Source organism: Equus asinus, chromosome 4, assembly GCF_041296235.1.
Source record: "Equus asinus isolate D_3611 breed Donkey chromosome 4, EquAss-T2T_v2, whole genome shotgun sequence".
Lineage (NCBI taxonomy): Eukaryota > Metazoa > Chordata > Mammalia > Perissodactyla > Equidae > Equus > Equus asinus.
The window spans coordinates 17,668,510-17,682,532 of NC_091793.1; positions in this window are offsets into that span (position 1 = coordinate 17,668,510).

Consider the following 14,023-nt stretch of genomic DNA (forward strand, 5'->3'; position numbering starts at 1 on the left):
TGAACCTTGAGGACATGCGGCTAGGTGAAATAAACCAGTCACAAAGGGACAAATCCTGTATGATTTCGCTCATGTGAGGTCCCTAGAGGAGTCAAATTCTGGGAGACAGAAAGCAGAAGGTGGGTGCCAGGGGCTGGGGGCAGGGGGTGGGGAGTTGTATTTAATGGGGACAGAGTTTCAGTTTGGGAAAATGAGAAAGTTCCAGAGATGGATGGTGGTGGCGGTGCACAGTGAAGCAAATGCACTTAATGCCAGTGAACTGGACACGTCAAATGTTCGCGTGGCCTCACAGTGTCTTCCTGCCCTTCTCCGCCTCCTTCGAGTCCTCGCCCCAAACACCACTTCTTCCAGGAAGCCCCCTCTGACTTCCTGATCCAGGAGATGCAGGTGGCCCTTGCAGCGGCGGGATGCAGGAAGCACAGGGCAGGGAGAGGGTCTTGGCGTCCTGAGTCCAATGTCCTGGATGAACCCCAGCTGGACCACTTCTCTGAGCCTCTGTTTCTCCATGTGAAAATGGGATGAAAATTCAGACCCTGAAGGGAGGGCTCACTGAAGACAAGTGTGGTGTGCTGCCCTGCAGGCGGGGACGCCGGGCTGCCTGCACGTCCCCCGCCCCCAGCCAGCCTCCAGGGCCCGAGGCTGCCGGGATCCCCGGAGCGCCCCATGAGAGAGTCCCAGGGCGCTGGGCCCTGCTGGCTGCATCCTGCCTGTTCCCTTCTCCACTGGGCACCGAGTCCAGGGCTCAGAACACATGCGTCCCCCAGCCCAGGCAGCATGGCCAGGTGTGCATGCGAGGAGCCAGCTGATCAGGAGTGCTTGCTCCCAACTAGCCGTTCTGCTCTAGTCACAAGCAGAAGCTTGGGGGGTCTCTGACAGCCTGCATGAGGTTGTGCGGACACCGTGCTGACAAAGGCCACCTCTCCAGCCCACTGGAACATGGCCAGCAGCCTGAAAACTGGGTCAGGAAGTTTCCTGTTCCCTGTAGGTGTCATTGAGAGCCGTCCACAGGGGACCAGAGGCAGCTCCGCCCCGTCCGTCTCCCCAGGCCCTTCATGCGCTGAATCTCACCAGAAGGCGGAAGGGTCCCTGGCCGGCCCTCAGGCCTGGCTGTGGACAGTCTATGAGTAATAAGGCGGTAGACACTCAGATGGGGAGGCGACAGCGGCGACATCACGTGGTCTGGGAGGCCCAGGCTGCGGATGGCCAGTCTCCAGCGCAAAGAGGGAAGGGGCTGCCCAGCATCCAACATCTGGCCATCGTCAGAGCCAAGATTGCGCTCAGGCGAGTCGAATACAATCCCGGGGATGTAACAAGTGGCCGCTGCATCTGTACAGACATGGTCTGAGCTGTCAGAACGGCGAGGACCCCAGGCACTGCGGAGTCTACTCCACTCTACACATGGGGAAACTGAGGCCTGGAGGTGAGAAGCGACTTACCAAAGGTCTCATGGTGAGGCCCTGACAGAGCTCAAACGGACCCGTCCCTGCCTCCCGGTGAATGAAAGAAACCAGCCACGTGTCGGACGGGTCGGCGGAGAAGCAAGGGAGGCGACGCTGGAGGCGGACGGGGCAGAGCCAGCGAGGCCCAGCACCCTTGGGTCAGGAGTTCTGGCTGATTCTCGCAGCCGCCTCCCCCGCCGTGAACGTGGTGGACGGGAGGAGAGCCAGCCACGAGGACACCTCGATGTCTGGCTCAGACAACCAGGGGACGGTGGGGGACGGGGCGGGAGCACAGGACTGTCCGAGACGTGGCTAATGAGACGCCAGGTGGAGGTGCCGAGCAGGGGGCTGGATGAGTCAGGATGCTGGCAGGGGACGCACTTGGGAGCCTCCAGCCTGTGAGGAGACCAGGAATGGGCTGACCAGGGAGTGTGTGTCATTAGCGGAGAAGAAAGCCAGCGACCAAGCCCTGGGCCACCAACGTTTAGGTGTTGGGGAGACGAGAGGCACCAGCCAAGGAGACTGACGGGGGGCAGCCAGGGAGGCGGAGAGAACCAGGCAAGTCGTGGTCCCTGGGGCGAGGGCAGCCGCTGCTTCACGAAGGAGGCAGAGAGCCGCGTGCCACTGAGAGGCCCAGGCGGGCGAGAGCTAGGAGGCGGCCACTGCGGTGGGATGCCAGGAGGTGACTGGCGACCTCAACGAGAGCGCTCCCCACAGGGTGAGAGGACGGCCACCAGATGGCTTGACGACTGCAGGGAGCAGGCAGGGGCCGGGGACAGCGCATCCCAGGACCTTGGCTGTGAAGGACACGGGAGGCGCGGCTGGACACCCGTGGCCCCTTTCTGTGCGCGGCCGGTAGCACAGCGTACTCGTGTGCGGCTGGATCAGTCCGGGAAAGAGGGAGCCTGGGTGAGGCAGGAATGGAGGAGGGAGCGAGCTCAAGGAGGCTGGGTCTCTGTCGGGGGGCGGGGGGGAACAGGTCTCCGTTTTGCAGAGATGGGTGTGTGGGCGGCGAGGGACCAGCCTAGCCCGGTGGCTTCTAGCTCCTCAGTGGGAAGGAAGCGAGGTCACCGCTGAGTGTAGGACGTGGAGGAGGGAGGGGAAGGTGTGAAGCAGGCCTTGTGGACGCGGGTTCCCATCACTTGTTCTCACTCCCACACGCACCTACAGGCTGGGGTGCCCTCCTTCTTCCAGAATTAAGTCCGACGCATTCTGGATTGTCTTCACGTGACATCTCGCAATGTCTTTCCCAAGCAGGGTAAACGGGTCTCATACTTCTGCACGTGTGACACAAAACGATGGCAGCACAGCCTCCCTCACTGGGGGCACCGGTGGCGTCCGACATCACCGCGTGGCCAGCAGCGCGATGACAAACACACAGTCATCTCTGTGCGCCTGTCGAGTATTTTATATGCGAGACCCTAACAAGTGGAGTTTCCACTCAAACGGGTGTGCACGTGGATGATTTTGGTCCCGCTGGCCTTGCAGAAAAGCAGGGCCTCCTCACACCCGCATCGTAAGGCAAGGAGCGCCGGCCCCCTGGCAGCCAACGTCACCGCTCGCCTTCGCTGGCACCAGATGAGTGAGATCCAACGTGGGGTTGTTTTAATTTTCAGTTCCCTGATCCCTAGTGCTGTCAAACACGTTTTCTTTATTTTTCTCTTCTTCAATATTTTACCCATTTTTCTGCTACTTGTGTTTTTCTCGTTGCCTTCCAGCACTCTCTGCAGAGAAGGCTATTAAGCTTTTGTTATTTGTGTGGCAAATGCTCTCTCTTCCTCCAGCGGATATCTTTTTACTTTGTTTCCATTCTTTGCTGCGGAGTTTTCTGCTTCTGTGCAGAGGATGTTGTCAGCCTCTCTGTAGCGGGCACTGCGGGTGCCACCCAGCTGCTCCTCGGGCCGCCTGCTTGTCGCGCCTGTTGTCCCTCCGCTGCACCTTGGGGAGAGCCCCCTTTTGACGGGAAGAGCTGTCTCTCTCTGTGGCTCTCCCCTCCTGGCGGGCTGCCGAGGACTGACGGTTGAGGCAGAGACGCAGAGGCCCAGCCCACCTGCCTCAGGTTGGGACACCTCTGAAGGCGTCCCCAGCCCCGAGCTCCCCACAAGACTGGCAGGGCTAGCTGTCCCTCTGCCTGATCCTCCGCCCTTCCCGACAGAGGCACCGTCTTTAACAAAGGACCACAGAGCCAGTGGCCTGAAACAACAGAAATGCGTTCTCTCCGGGTTCTGGAGGCCACATTCCCAAATCAAGGTGTCTGCGTGTTGTGCTCCCTCCCCACAGTGGAGGGGAGGGTCCTTCCTCTCCTTCCCACTCCCAGTGGCTCCGTGGTGCCCCTCGGCTCGTGGCCGCGTCCCTCCAGTCTCTGCCTCTGTGGCCACAGGACCTTCTCTTCTCCGTCTGTCTTCTCCTCTTCTGTTTCTTATAAGGACACTTGTCATTGGATTTAGGGCCCATCTGGATAATCCAGGATGGTTTCATCTACAGATCCCTAACTTGATTACATCAGCAGCAACCCCTTTTTAAAACAAGGTCACAGTCACAGGTTTCAGGGGTCAGGATGTGGACAGGTCTCTTGGGAGCCACCATTCAATCCGTTTCAGGCACCTGCAAGAGGCCCCTCCCACCCCGCCTTCTCTGCTGAATCTCCGTCTCGGTTTCAGGGAACCCAACCCAAGTCGCCGCTCCTCCCTCAAACCTTTGGGACTAAGGGAAGCTCTGGAGGGTCCAGGCACTCGTCATTCTGGCTGCGTGAATTTGGGCAAGTCCCCTCCTCTCTCGGGGCCCCAGGTTCCCGGCTTTTGATGAAGCAGTTGTGCTAGACGCTCCCCAGGGATTTTCTGGCCGCCTGTGATCTGACAAGGCCCACACCCGCCAGGATCGTCCGACACTTGGGTCTTCAGCAGCTCCTGGGAGCGAGACCCTCTTCCCTGGGGGGTGGGACTGGACAGCAGAAATGCCCTGAGGCCTGGCGCCCGGAAAGCCAGCTGGCTCAGAGAACTAAGGCCAGGCTCCTCCCAGCCCCCGCCCGGTGCCCCAGAATAGCTCTGATGTCATTCATAATTGTCCCTTTCTCCCACAATGAAAGCCACCAAGCGAGAAAAAGGGGTTTCTTTTCTAAAATTGCTTTTCCGCTTTCTTTGACAGAGACTGCGGTGGCCGTGCGTAATTAATTCATGGCCTGGTGAGCGGCGGGTCAGCCACTCCGGCTGGGAGACAAAGCTCTAGAGAAAAGTCGGCTGAAAATGAAATCGCTCAGACGCCGACGCCGGGACCTGCGCTGCTCGCAGACCCGAATAAATACAGACAAATCCTGGCTCGGGAACGCGGCCTCGCTGGCGGTGGAGAGGGAGGCCCCAGGGCTCTGACCCGCTCCGTCAGCGCAGAGACCCAAATAAGTCCAACCACAGGGAAGCTTTGAAGGTTTTCCTGAGATTTCTCAGGCCCCCAGAGGCCTGGAGACAGGTGTCAAGCCCACAGTGGAGGCGAGATTTTCTGGGTGGTGGAATACAAGTAGCTTTGTTGTGGCGCCCTGGTCTGCGGCCAGCTTTCTAGGTGACCTTGCGCGAGGCAGGCTGAGGCTCATGGTCCTCTTCTGCAAAGCGGGATCCCAATTCCTAAATTGCAAATCGATTATAAGGACCAAGGATCTGCTTCGAAAAATCTGATCCCTTTTCTCCAGCAATTACGGGGAAGGACTTGAGCCTGAGGGGTCGCTGGTGATGTGCAGGGCCCTGAGAACAAGTCAATTCTGTGTAATATGGAAAACCGGAACCCCCCCAACCACCATCCGGGGGGCCTGTTAGGAAAAGTGTAGACCATTCATGTGACGGAGGACTGTGCAACCAATAAAAATCACTTTGCAGATAAATATTACAGCTATGAGAAAAGCAGTTAAGACACTGGGGATGGTGTCCCTGTCACAGAGCATCCCATCAGGAGAGGGGACACAGACGTGGAAGCGACAAAGGCAGTGTGGCCAGGGCTGGGGGCAGCCCCTCACCACCCCCTGGAGCTCGAATCTGCGGACCTTTCCGGGAGAACAACCTTGGAAGCCCCAGAACTGGGTCTAAGCTTTTCAGTGATTTTTTTTTTTTCCTTATTTGATATGGGGGTGGGGAGAGGGCAATGGAAGAAGATCTGGGTTTTAGAGATAATAATAGCTAACATTTCCTAGTGTTTACTAGGTGCCAGGCACGGTGCTAATGCTGTACACACTGCATTTCAATAACTCCAAGATGACGCCAATTGTAAGGCACCTGTATTTTACGTACCACCAAGAATTTTAAAAATACTGGCAAACTGTGACCCACCATTAATCCAGGTGCGTTGTGATTTCAGAGGTGGTAAAAGGCGAATCCTAGAATCAAGCAAATATCCTTGACTAACTCATCTAGTCTTCACAGCTGCCCTTAAGGCAGGAGCTGTCACCCCCATTGGACAGATGGGAAGACCAAGGCACAGAGACGTCAATGCCTGCCAGGTCGCTTAGGTGGCAGAGCTGGGACTTGACCCAGGGCCGTCTGGGTCCCTGCTGTGCAACTTCCCTCAAAGGCACCATGACGACACTGGGGCAGAGAATCAGGGGTGCGATGGGGACAGAGGAGGCGCGTTAGGGACCCAGGCAGCAGGCGGGGAGTCGGGGAGAGACAGTGTGGCCACTTCCTCCTCAGCGTCCCCCCTCTTCTCCCTCTGCTCAGGGTTAGGGTTAGGGGTTAGGGTTAGGGTCAGGGCTCCAGGGTCAGGGCTCCAGCCTTCCCACGGGAGAGGTTCGCCCGCCCGTCGCCTGGGGGTCCCCTGCACACAGCTGTGGGCTGCTTCCCACCAGAGCTGACGTTTCTCTCTCGGATTCTTTCAGAGCTGGAACACTTCAGCAGGGCTGGAAAACCACTTTCATCTCAAATGTCCACCCTAATCAATCCTCAGAGGCTGCCTGGGACTGTGTTGAGAAGGATTCTGAAGCCCAGCGGGGACCCAGTGGGAAAGCCTGGGGCACTGTCTCCGAGGGCACCAGTGGAAGAGAGGTGGCACAAGTGCCAGGCGTCTTCCAGGCCTGGGCCAGGGAGAAGCTGGAGCGCCATTAATGGAGGAGGACCACCCGAGACCCCCACAACATGCCCAGGAAAAGCTATGGTCTCCCCAGGATCGAGCTTATGCCCTTAGCTTCTCCGGAGCCCAGGCTTCACCAGCTGAGCCGAGACCTTGGGAGGAGGCGAGAATGGGGGCCGTCCAGAGTGGTCAGGGGTCCGCAGCCTGGGGCTTCTGGAACCCTGGAGGAGGCAGGGGCGCCCCGCGGCACTCAGGCTCGTGCCTCAGATCACACTGTGCGGAGTCGGCTGGCCCCGGGAATTATTCCACCTCTATAATTAGCTCAAAGTTCCCCGCTGCAAATGAGGAGGACGACGTGGGGGGTGAGGGTGAAGCGGCGTGACAGACGGCTTGACTCACACCCAGAATGCCCGGCAGCAGGAGCGGCTCCCTTCTGGTCCTGGGCGAGCTGCCCCCTGAGTGTAAGGCGCCGGTCGGCTCCAAATCGCCACCGCTTCTCGTTCCACGCCCACGACGCCCCCGGAGATGGGCATCGTCACTGCCGCCCTCACGCCTGACACGGGAGAAATAAGCTCAGAGACAAGGTGGCTTTCTGAAGCAGAGGGAGGATTGGAACCCAGGACCAATCGACATCCACGCCCCCACACCCTCGGTGCTGCCCACTGCCTCGCACTCCTCCCAGACAAGGGCCCAGGAGGTGGTCATTGCAGAAGCTGGCTCTCTAGAACATTCTAGAAAATGGCTTTTAGGAGACACACTTTCCTCTTTAGGGAAGAGCTGGAATTTTTTGAGGATGGACAGACTTTCAAGGGTTCCTGGGCAGTCCTGAGGTCTGTGTCCACACCCCCCACGTCCACCCTCCCCCCGCCACCAGGCCACAGTAGAAGATAAAGGGCCAGGATGGAGGGAGACCTCTGGGTCCCCCTGCCCCCCAGATCTAGAGGGTCTTGGGCCAGGATCAGGCTTAATAGCAAGTGAGATTTTCTATTTCCTGACTGCCTCTGGGAACAGAGGAAAACAAATATCAATTACGGGCAGAATTGTCAGTTGGAAGAAAGCTGTTGCTCTCGATTTAGAATTTACAAACAGTTAATTAAGCCACAACAAGGAACGACGTGGGAGGGAGCAGGGTGCTGAGCAGGGAGGGGGGGGGCAGTGGAGCGCTGCTCCGGGGGCCTCCCAGCCTAGGCACACAGCGAGTCGCCTGGGCCCCTCTGATAGCTGCCAGCCGCTCCCAGCAGTTTTTATGTAACTAGTTGGGGGTAGGGAGATGGGGAGAACGCAGGCAGCAGCATGTAAGTTCTCCAGTGATTTCTCTGTGCAGCCGGGGCTGACGACACAGAAGGAAGCTCGATGGACTGAAGAGCTGCCCACTGCCAGCTGTGCCAGGCCTGCCTGCTTCCCCTCCCTTCGCATCCTCCAGGGGCCCCACTTGAATCCCTTCCTCGAGGCTGCACCCCTATGTGGGCTGCAGGGATGTAACAGCCTGTCCTGGCTTCCTGACCTCATGGCCTTGACCCCTTCAGTCACTCACGGCCCTGGGACCGGGGACTCTGAGCCCAGCTCCAGGCCTGGACCCCGGGTCTTCCCTGGGTCTCTTGTGTTTCAGGTCTGGCTGTGGGACCTCCCGCTGTTTCCGCTGTCCTGGGCCCGGCGGTTGGAGCATTATGAGGCTTTTGACAGACACGGCCCGAACAGGGAAGGTGTCTGTTTTGTTCCATCTGGAGGAAAAAGAACGAGAGCATGGGGTGAGGGGGGGGGGGCCTGCTGATGGAGGCGGCAGTGTGGCAGACAGCAAAAGGCGGCCAGAAGGCGTGAGGCACGGAGGTCCCTCCCTTCCCTTTCAAGGAAAATGACTCTCCATTCAGGAAATATCCACCAAGAGCCTAAGGGTGCCAAGCAAGTGTCAGAGGGCGGGGAGGAGTCCATTAAAATCTTCACCCCAAGCCAAGTGTGCCAGGCCTGTGCCAGGCCAAGGGCAAGACAGGGAGGATGACAGACCCGCTCCCACTTCCTCGGGAGGAGGTTCTCTTTGGGGAGACAAGGAATAAACAAATAAGTCTGTTAATCAGCATGACAACTGCAGATGGCAATCAGCGCCATAAAGAAAATAAGTGATGGGGGGTTGGGGAGCACCGTGGATGTGTTACACAGACCGGGCAAGGGAGCACCCTCTGAAGAGGTGACTGTGAACTGAGACCTGAGTAAGAAAAGGAGCCAGTCACGCAGAGATCGGGTGTCAGAACATCCTGGCAGAGGGAACAGGTGCAAAGTCCCTGAGGCAGCAAAGAGCTTGATGTCCTTGAAGGACGAAAGGAGCGTCTTTATGTGGGAGTCAAATGAAGGTGGCGAGCGAAAGGTGAGATCTGAAGGGACAGGGGGCTATAGAGCCTTGCAAATGCAATAAGGAATTTGAATACTGTTCTCCTTAGAATCAGAGGCCAGGGAATGATTGAAAGATGGAAGGAAGCGACTCGGGATTTCTGCATTTGGCCCAGACAGAATGACCGGCACTGGGCGATCCGTTCCAGCGTCGACAACTGTGAGCTGGAGCAGGTGACTCCTCGCAGGCAGGGGGCAGCAGCCAGCGCGAGACCGTGACCCTTGGAAGAAGGAAGGCCCGCAGCGGGAGCCCACGGTCCCTGGTTCTCTCTCAGGGGATAATTTCCTGGGCACAGCACAGGGGCCCGGGCCCCGGTGGAGCTCAGTGGCCATGGAGAGCTGAGAGGACAGCAGTCAGAGGTCAGGGCAGCTGAAGTGGCTGCACCAGCAGATAAGAAGCCAGAGGGGAGCTGTGCAGAGAGGGGCCCTGGGAGTCAACTTGGGGGTCTCCCGGGGAGTCCGTGGCTGAGGGATGAGCTGTACGTGCTCAGAGCAAGACCAGCCAAGGCTCTCAGAGAGTGGGCTCTGTGGGACTGAAGGCAAAATAGAAACACGAAAATTTTGAGCTGAGCCGGGGGAAGAGTGGGGCCAGGGAACCCTGAAATTCCGGTCTTGCTAGAATGCAGACTTTCTTAGGGCTGGCCTCCCGCTGAGAGCCCAGAGAGGGCAGGTCTTAGCAGTAGGGAGCAGGTCTGAGTGGAAGCGCCACACTAGACCCCTCCTGACGAAGCCTAAACCGAGCCCTTGAAAGATCCACAAGGAAAGCAGAGCTCAGAGGGAATTCCCGCCAACTGAGAGATGCCACGGTGTAGGAACCAAGTCCGTATAGTTCAAAGGGATCCTCTAGTGACTTAACTGCCCGTAAAACCAGAAGCACCCTTCAGAGGAAGATAGCGAAATCCAGAATCCTTCAATAGGTTATCCACGGTGCCAGCATGCAGTCAGAAAATCCCAACACACAAAGAAACAGGAGTGTGCAACTGACAGTCAAGGGAAAAGCGGTCCCTAGAAACAAAACTTGAGATGGCCCGGATGCCGGGTTCAGAAGACAAGGCTTTAAAGGAGCCGTGATAAATACGTACAAAGAATTAAAGGAAAAACATGTAAGAAGGGAAAGGATATGGTGTTAGTGAGTGAACAAACAGGAAATCCCACCAGAAGAATGAAAACTGTTAGAAAAAACAAGTGAAAACTCTAGAACTCAAAAGTCCAACAACTGCAATAAAAATTCCCTGGAAAGGTGTCACAGTGTGTTAGAGGTGATGGGGGTGAAAGACAGGGACCTTAAAAATAGACCAATAAAAATTATCCAAACCTAAGAGAAGAGATTGATTGATTGATTGATTTTGAGGAAGATTAGCCCTGAGCTAACATCTGCTGCCAATCCTCCTCTTTTTGCTGAGGAAGACTGGCCCTGAGCTAACATCCATGCCCATCTTCCACTACTTTATATGTGGGACTCCTGCCACAGCATGGCGTGCCAAGCGGTGCCATGTCCGCACTTGGGATCGGAACCGGGGAACCCTGGGCCGCTGAGAAGCGTGGAATGTGCACACTTAACCGCTGCACCACCAGGCCGGCCTGAGATTTTTTTGAATGAAGAAAAATGACCAGGCAGAGAAAGGACGGTCTTTTCAAGAAATGGTGCAAGGTTGCTTGGACCTTGCCCCATTCTGGCCGCTGGGCTCCTGCAGGGGCTGTGCTGCTCCCCGTCCCCTGCAGCCCCATCAGGGCTGGACGACCCTGACTGAGCTGGGGTGGGTTCAGGACAGGGCAGGCATGAGCTGCAGGGGGGCCACCTGTGCGGGGGTCCAGGGCGGCAGGAGCCTCCAGGGTGAGGAGGACGGATCCTCTTCTAAGCCACCAGGGCTGTGTGTCTTCCCTCTCCCTCCATGCCATCAGGTTGGCAATAAATCTCTATTACTCGCTATGTGCCAAGCGTCGTGGTCATCGCTGAGCACAGAGCAGTGAGCCAGACAGACCGGGGCCCTGCTCGCTTGGCCAAACCTTCCAGAATGGGGGTGACCCACAAGTAAACAGATGAGCTGCTTATGACGGTGATGGATGCCGGTGTGCTCGGGGGTAAAAGCAAACACCACACCTGGCAGGTGGGAAGCCCTGGCCATTCTCGCTCAGAAGGGGTTTAAAGGCACAAGGGCGGGTCCCCCGTGAAGTTTCAAGAGCCCACGCATGGCCATGAGGCACGGAGCTGGACCAGAGCCCCCAGGACTGTGCTCAAAGCCACTGAACCACTGAGATGGGAAGGGGTGGATGGGACGGCTGGAGAGCGTGCACTGTGTCTGAGGAAGGGCTGCCTCGGTAGACAGTGAGCTCCCCATTACAGGAGGTGTGCGAGCATTCACCACCCACAGGGAGGCTGCTGAAGGGACTGGAGTGGCACAAAGGGACAGAGAGAGGCTGAGACACTGGGGCAGGTGGAGACGGGGCATCCACCTCTGACCCTCATGGCCTTGGTTTTCTCCACTGTGAAATGGCAGGCAGGGCGGGGCGCTCATCCCCAGACCCACCGGAGGCGGGACGCCCTCTGACCCACGGCCGGAGGGGCCGACGCACCGCAGCCTTCGTTTACCATCGCCTCCAGGAGGCGGAGTCTGCAGCCCACTGTTCCGTCCACGGGGCAGGTCAGGGGGCCTCCTCCTCAGACCCCTCGGTCCCCAGGCCCCAGTGTCCCCAAGCACCCTCGAGATAATCTTGCCCACCTGTGGGTAGGCGAGGTCAACGTCCACCCTCCCTCTCCCAGTTCCTCCTCACAGAACTCGCCATCCCACAGAGGGGCCAGGCAGGCGCCAGGGACCAGAGGGGATCAGGCTGGGCTCCTCATGAGGGAGAAGGCAGAAAGGGGCAGATGGATGGGAGCTCGGAGCCGGGAGGGCTCCCTGGAGGAGGGGGTGGCCTATCTCCCTTCCTCTCTCTCCTCTTTTCTAGGATCACCAGCTGGCTGTGCCTCTCAGGGTTTCTCTGTCACCTCTTCCTCGCCTCTCTGTTGCAGCCTCTCTCTTGTGCCCCCCTCTCTGTCTCCCAACCTCCTTCCCCTGCCACCATCTCTCTCTGTCTGGACGTCCCTCTCCATCTGTGAGTGTCTCTCCTTTCTTGCTGTGTTTCCATCTATCTTGCCCGCCCCCCCCCCCCACACCCTTCCCAGTGAGTGACAGGGCAACGAGACGGAGCCAGAATTAGACCAGCAGCTGGGAGGCCAACTGCCACTCTGTCTCTCTTCTCTGCTTGGGGCCTCCACCCCGGGGGAGTGGATTTCACAGCCCTCGGGAGAAGCGGGATCCTGTAGTGGAAACCCTGAATTAGACCTGGGTCAGAGGGCTGCAGCTGTCAAATCACAGACAGGTGGGCTGTGTCCTGGTTGGGGTGGGGTACCCCGGGGCAGCACACAGTGGCCCCCAGGTGCCCAAACACAGGGCAGACGGGACCCATGTGCAGGGGTGGGGTGCTCTGGTCTCTGTCCTTGGAGGGTGACCGTCTCCCAGGCTCCTCGGCCGCTCAGTCCAGAGCACAGACCCCGGATGCAGCCTGTGTCCTGTGAGCGGGGACAGGGTCCCGGGGCACAGAGAGGGGTGGGGGTTCTGCCCGCACGTGGAGTGGGCGAAGCAGATCAGGCTGGGAGGGGCCGGGCTGCAGACCCCAGAGGAGCCCTGAAGGAACCCCTCATCTGTAAACGGGGACAGGTCCTCCCTGGGGAGTCCCTTTACCCCCAATCTGCCCTCTCGTCCTTTCCACCTCACCCCTCGGGCTCTGCTCTCACGTCCCTGCTTCTGGGTGTCTGAAATCACGTGGCTTAAGCACTATGTGCGGCAAGCTCCTGAAGAGTGGCGGTCTCACCCACCGGACTCTCGCTGGGCCCCCGGCTCCCTGAGGAGAGCCGGCACACAGTAGGTGCGCCACAGGGTTTGCTGAATGCGAGGATGAATGAATGAAATGCATCCCTTCGCCAGAGGTTTACTGTCACCACCACCTGGTGTCGGCCGCATGCCCGCCCACAGGGAGGAGGGGACGGCAGTGCACACGCTCCTCTGGGCTCGGGGTGAGGGGAGTGACTCCCCCTGGACTGGAACTGTCAATGCAAATCCACAACAAAATTGAAATCTTTCCATAGTTACAGTTCGTAATCTCCCTGACTCACTCGGCTCGGGCAGTGAACATTCACCCACGATGGGAACGATTATTCCAAAAAGAGTTTAATGGCTGCCTAGTGTGACATCGCACAGATGGCCCCGATCCGCTGAACCCTTCCTGTGGAGAACCGTTCATTTGGCCAACGAACAGGGACCGAGGACCCTGGAGCCCTCGGAGCATAAGCGACGGTCCGTGCCTGGGCGAGTTTCCCCTCAATGGAAGAGACAGGCGTGCGCCCAGCAGGGACACGAAGCAGATTCTGCAGACGGGCGCCCTACAGAACTGGAGGCTCCAGGGGGTAACTAGGGAGACCCCCTCGGAAGGGGCGTGGCGGGGGCAGCGGCTGTTCCAGACGCCGTCTTCCCCACCTCACTGGCCTTTCTGCCTCCCGGGTCGTGGCAGAGACTGCTGGCCTGGTCAGCTGCCCTGGGGGTGGACGGTCCTGGTTAAGGAGTGAGAGCCGGGCCCCTCCCCTGCCTCTGAGCAGCCCCAGGGCCTGGAGGAGGAGAAACGCTGATGCTGACGGCTGCAGCCACATCACAGCATCCAGGCCACCTGCCTGCTGTTCCCCAGGGGGGAGCTCGGGGGCAGGAATTCCCATCCCCAGCACTCCTGGGGCCCTGGGAGGCCAGCCAGCCAGTCCCCGGTGTACGGAGGAGGTGGCCTTGGGCCTGGGAGGCGGCCGGAGGAAGGGTGGGCGTCCCAGGCACAGGGGAGAGCTCCTCAAAGGAGGCGGTGGGGGAGGCAGGACACCGGGGGCCGAGTGTCCACAAGGGGCTGCGCCTCCTCCGTGCAGGACAGTTAGGCCCCGCTCCCTGCACAGAGGCCGCGGCCCACTGAGGCTGAGCGGCTGTGAGGGCTGAAGCTCGTTCAGCAAGAGCACGCAGGGAGGGGAACCAGCTTCTCCCCTACGAGCTGACGGACAAGCAGACACTGATGGCCCCTGTGTGCCTGGGCCTTCCCCTGGTCATCGCAGCATGGCCTGTACTGGCCTCCTAGAGGGACAGCAA